Raw genomic sequence first — 6,170 nt, 5'->3', positions numbered from 1 at the left:
TAGTTTGATAGCATGGTTACCAGACTATAACCAGCGATTAATTACATGGCTTTGTGTTGATTTAATGTGTGCTAAAAGAGACTCTCGTGAGCCAAATATGGGCTCAAAACCTTCCTCACTCAAGTAGTCCTTTCTTATGCAACTGGTCCTGCAGTCGTGTTGTTATTTATTTGTGTTACAGTAGGGCCCAGAGAGGCTTCAGTTAAGAGTGGGGACACATTGTGCTAGACACTGCACAAATACATGCTAGGAGATAACCCCTACCCTGAAGAGCTTACAGTCTGAGTAGACAAGACAGAGTGACTTGTCCAAAGTCACAGACCAGGCCAGTGGCAGAGCCAGGAATAGAACTGAGATCTCCTGACTCCCAGTCCAGTGCCCTAGCTAGTAGATCACATCACCTCCCAGTAAAGATGTCCATGATCATGCTCTATGGACCAAACTCTCTGCTGGTATAAATGGCTGAAGTGCCAGAAGTCAGAGGAGCTGTACCCACTTATATCAGCAAAGAATTTGCTCATACATATCTGCCTGCACTTTGGATGCTGGTTTGTTTGCACTTGGGATGCTGGTTGGTTTGTTTGTTTCCACAGCTGTGCATCAGCATTTCAGAAAGCAGATGTATGGGTTTTTTTTTTTTATTAATTTGGCCAAGCTAACAGGAACTCTAACCCATCTAGGTATTGTGACTGTTAATTCACATGTCAGCACCTTTTATTATTTTTCTCTTTATGTCCAGGGGTGTGGTCTACCTGCTTTAGCTTATATATGGCCTAACATGGCCCAGGTCCCACAAAGCTTCATTCTGTGCACATTTGTCCTTATTTTGGCAGAAATAATCTAGACAAAAGGCCAGGCTGAGTGGGGCTGCACTTAATACTGAGGCTGGCTGGAAATCAGATGCCCAGTTAACATTGTACATGTTTTCTAGAGTGCAAACTGTGCCCCTGAGGCAATAAATTTGTGGCCATTACGTAGGACAGAACAGAGTTGTCTAAGAAAACAATCATTTGTCCATCACTATATTATTCTAAATGAAAAATATAGAACAATATTTAATAAGGAGAAGGATGCCCAAGTGACTGACATCACAGTACTAATGCTTACAGGGTAAAATTCCCCCCTGCACACAGGGCCAGCACGAAATTATGCACAGCTTAAATCCCACTTGAAGACCTCAAAGCAGGGTTTAAGTGGGACTTAAGTGAGGCATAGGTTTGTGCTAGCCCTCTTCAGAGGAGAATTTCATCTAAACTGCAGAATTAAGTGCAGCCTAGGTGTAGAATTCTCCCCATCATTAGAGACCTCATCTCTAATGAGCCCTAACCTGTAAGGAATATTTCTGCTGTTATTTTATAACTTGATTGCACTGTGGACTTAACAGCATCAACATAACATTCTTTCCTTCAAGCCACTAGCTTCGAAAAACATGTAGAGCCACCTTGACAAGAAATTCTGGATTTATCCTAGAGATTAAATCATTTAAAAGAGGATCTTTGTTACTTCTGATGCACAGGTATTACCCATGTGTCCACTGCATATACATGGGATAATGTAATACTATATATATTACTGGAACACTGCAAGTATAACGTTGTGGTTCTATTAAGTAGGACTTAAGAACTGTCCAGTGCACAGGGGTGAATTTCAGTCCCGGTAGAAAGCATTCATCTGAAAGAAAGCCTGTAACTAGGCTGTACAAGAATTGAGTAAAACTGCATGCTCAAATAAATTGGTTAGTCTCTAAGGTGCCACAAGTACTCCTTTTCTTTTTGTGAATACAGACTAACACGGCTGCTACTCTGAAACCTGCATGCTATTGAAATCAATAGGTTTAACTCATGGAAGCTAGCACTATGTCTGTTTTCAAGATCAGACCTTTAAATGGCTCCTCAGTGCACACCATAGGCCCTTTCTGTGGAGTCCAACTCTCATAGTAGAAAACCACAGACCAGATAGTGCTGCTCTGTAAAACTGTTAATCTCCAGGATGATTCATGGATAGGCAATGATCAGTGTCTTTATTTACTGTCTTAGAATTCTACATATTTATGCAGCTAAAGGTATGAGGGAATACACACTGGCAGCCGCAGAGCGTATGAGAGAGCTGCGAAGACTAGATGCCAAGGAGCACAGAGGAAAGGTAATGTAGGCACTGTACCCCGCTCAAACCAGAATAGCAGCATTTAATTCACCTCTGTGCCAGCACTAAGCCTGAGCATCACTTCATTCCCACTGAAAAACGCATCTCCCATACATGATTCATAAGCCTTCTGAACACAGGTGAATTTCATCCTGGGGACAAGTACAGGATTTATTTCAGTTTCATGCAAGGGCCTTATCCAGGCATGTTTCTGTCTCTTTCTATGCTCAGAAGGGAGCACTGTGTTTCTCATAACACTGCCCATGACAAGAGTTCCATGCCTCTCTAACAGGAGCATCCTTGGGCAACATGAGGGCTCAGTCTTCCCATGAGTCCTGCACGGAGTCCCTCTTCCTCCACACGGCCTTTTCTTTTTTATTAGTTTCACTGTTGCCAGTGTCTTGTATTGTATTTGTTTTGCTGCTATTTTCAGACTCCCCTGTTGGTTGCTGTAACTGCCAGACAACCAGCCATAGTCTATGATTTGATACTGACAGGGGCTGATGTCAATGCTGTGGACGATAAAGGGCAATCCGCTTTACACCTTGCGGCAACTTATGGATATGCACAAGTCATCCAGGTAGGAAGAGCGTCCTTATTTTAATTGCAAGCAATATAAAAGTGCAAAGAAATCACAGTATGGAGTGGTGTATTGAAAACCATGCTAAAGTTTCAGTTCTCAGGAGTTTCCTGGTCCTGCTTGCTGGCTATGGGGCTCTGTAGTGAAATATGCAATCTGGGTCTAGCAGCGGTAAGTCTGCAAAGAGCCAGTCTAGAGCAAGCTGGGTGAATTGTGCCTCTGTGCCTTAGGGAGCAGCCTGCATTGTCCCTCTCTGTTTTTGGTTCTCATGTTGTGAAGGTTCTGGATTGCAAGAAATAGTGCTGCACTGCAACCTTCCAGAAAGAGGATTTTGTTTTTATCTAACTTCTCAGTTTGTATGCCGTGACTGTAACAATCGATTGAGAGATGTGTTTCCAAAATGAACATCTCAGAAGTAAATATATCCTTAAGTAAAAATCTTTTGGCTTGATTTCATTCTTTCCAGTCCTTTATTAGGAGTCTTTTTTTCCACTTGCACCTAATATGTCGACCCTTCACTTCAAAGGAGATGGCTGAATATATTACTCCAGATATATATCATTGTGAATGAGAGCAGAATTTGGTCCCTGGATACATAGACTAGCTACCTACACAGTTTGCAAAATCAGATATATTTTTAAAATTCTGAATAGAGACAAGAGCTACTGATGTGGATTTTCAAAGGCACAAAGAGGAAGTATTTCAGAGTAACAGCCGTGTTAGTCTGTATTCGCAAAAAGAAAAGGAGTACTTGTGGCACCTTAGAGACTAACCAATTTATTTGAGCATGAGCTTTCGTGAGCTACAGCATTCATGGTAGACTCTCAGCTGCCGTAAATTGTCATAGCTCTATTGACATCAGATTGATCAGGTCCCTGGCTCCAATGCTTACTGAAAGTCAATTACACCTGACTGCCCTTTGTGCCTTTGAATATCTCTTCCGTTAACAATAGCAGTAAACTTTGTGGGCCACCTGCCGAGACTCTCAGCTGCCGTAAATTGTCATAGCTCTATTGACATCAGATTGATCAGGTCCCTGGCTCCAATGCTTACTGAAAGTCAATTACACCTGACTGCCCTTTGTGCCTTTGAATATCTGTTCCCTTAACAATAGCAGTAAACTTTGTGGGCCACCTGCCGAGCCATTATTATGGGGGTGGGGGGGATGTGAGAAAACCTGGATTTGTGCAGGAAATAGCCCGACTTGATTATCATGCACATTGTGCAAAGAGTTGTCACTTTGGATGGGCTATCACCAGCAGGAGAGTGAATTTGTGGGGGGGGGGGGGGGTGAGAAAACCTGGATTTGTGCTGGAAATGGCCCACCTGATGATCACTTTAGATAAGCTATTACCAGCAGGACAGTGGGGTGGGAGGAGGTATTGTTTCATATTCTCTGTGTATATATAAAGTCTGCTGCAGTTTCCACGGTATGCATCCGATGAAGTGAGCTGTAGCTCACGAAAGCTTATGCTCAAATAAATTGGTTAGTCTCTAAGGTGCCACAAGTACTCCTTTTCTTTTTGCGAATACAGACTAACACGGCTGTTACTCTGAAACCTGTCATTATTTCCTTTGTGTTTCAGCCTTCCTTGTTGTATAGCCAGATTCTGATACACTTATCACACTGAATAGTGCTTTATTTTGGGTGATCATAATCCCATTTTGGCCGGGACAGTCCCTTTTTTAAGCCCTGTGCCAGCCGGCCCGACTTTTTTTTTTTTTTTTTTTCTTCAAAAGTGGGCATTTGTCCCATTTGCTCTTGCTGACTCGATCAGTTGGCAAGAGCATACGGGACAAATGCCCACTTTTGTCAAAAAAGTGGGGTGCACGGCGGAGGAATGTGTGGGGAGAAGGCAAGCAGAGGTGCCAGCCCTGCATGGGGCAGGGTGGCAGTGTTCCCGCAGGCAACAGTGTTCCCTTCCGACTGGCAACAGTCTCACGCAGGGGGAAGGGGACTCGGTCGAGCGGCTGAGGGTGTCCCGTTTTCCTTTGGGGAAATATGGTCACCCTAGCTTTATTCTACCAGAAATCCTATTGACTTGAACAGGATTTCTCACAGAGAAAGGTACTACCCAACATGGGTGAGTGTATTGGAATGTGGCCCTTTAGTAGATCATCGGTTGCTAATAAACTTTAAAAAAGCCTTTACCTCTCTTTCTATTCATACCAGCAGACACCGTAGGCAGCTTCTCTAACAAAGTTCTGGCACCCACAATGCTAGGATTAAGGTAGGGCTGTTCCTCTAATGATGGCACCGCATTGTAAATGAAAGAATGTAGCAGGATCTCCTTAGTTCTGGCCGTTTGAATTCCAGCACTGGTTAACCATGCCTTATACACAGCCCTAAATTAATTCATAAATAGGAAGTTAATATGTAACTTTCAGAGTGCTTAAGCCTACATTCTTTTCACTCAGCCTCATAAAGTGCTGAATATGACAGGGAGGATTCCACTGAAGGGAATGTTTGTGGGGCACTTGTAAAACCTACAGAACCCTTTTTCATGGAAATGCATCTTTTTCACTTAAAATAAATGCTGCAAAATACATTCAGGCTCCCCAGTCTGTGAATTTTTAAAGTTTAATTCTGAACTTTTCTTCTCCCCCTTAATTAACTGAGATTAATAATGAGGAAACTCAGAGCTATTTGTCAATATTTTGTCTAGATAAATCATTCACATTATGTAAAGTTGGCTCTGATTCCAGGTGTCTCTGAAATTGGGGCCAAATTCAATGAAAGACTTAGTGTCTCATGCCTGTATGTTAAGTATTAAGGGTTCTGAATGAGTCATTACAATACAAGTATTTATATTTGAAAATCTCAGCTAAAATGCTAAGCTATGGGGAAATTAGGTTATTCAACAAAAGTAGGGAAAACGTTATACTTTCTAATATTTTTGATAAAGAGCCTGCATCACTTCAAATCACCACTATCTGGGAAAAAAAGAGCTGAATGTTTTCAAATGTTGCACTCTGCATTAAATCCAAACAATGCTCATTTCCATAGAAATTCTTAATGACTTTTACTAGTTTCATTTGCATACGGCCCCAGATATTACAAGCAGGCATGTTTGCTTCAGCCTGCCATATTGCTACACATGACAATTTTACAATATGAACATTTCCAGAGTCAACAGAGCTTTAGGAAATGAAGTTATGCTGTAAATGATAATGTGTGGAGACAGCTTGTTATTTATGTTTTTCTAAGATAGCTCTAAATAAACGTGTTCACGTTACAGGGAGGGTTAAAAGGCCTGAGTTTATATTGTTTGTTAACCCAGTACAGAGTGTGCTAAAGAAAGTAGGCTGAAGTACTTGACCATCATTGACATAGATGCACTGACTAAAATTTATAGCTGTTAAAATAGAACTCAACAGAATTAATATTAAGACCTGTTCTAAGGGCTTAAGTGGGACTTTAGTAACACAACCTGGGTCTCCGGCATCT

This window comes from Caretta caretta, chromosome 22 (assembly GCF_965140235.1).
Source record: "Caretta caretta isolate rCarCar2 chromosome 22, rCarCar1.hap1, whole genome shotgun sequence".
NCBI lineage: Eukaryota > Metazoa > Chordata > Testudines > Cheloniidae > Caretta > Caretta caretta.
The sequence above is the reverse complement of the archived record's forward strand: the minus strand, read 5'-3'. Positions refer to the sequence as shown.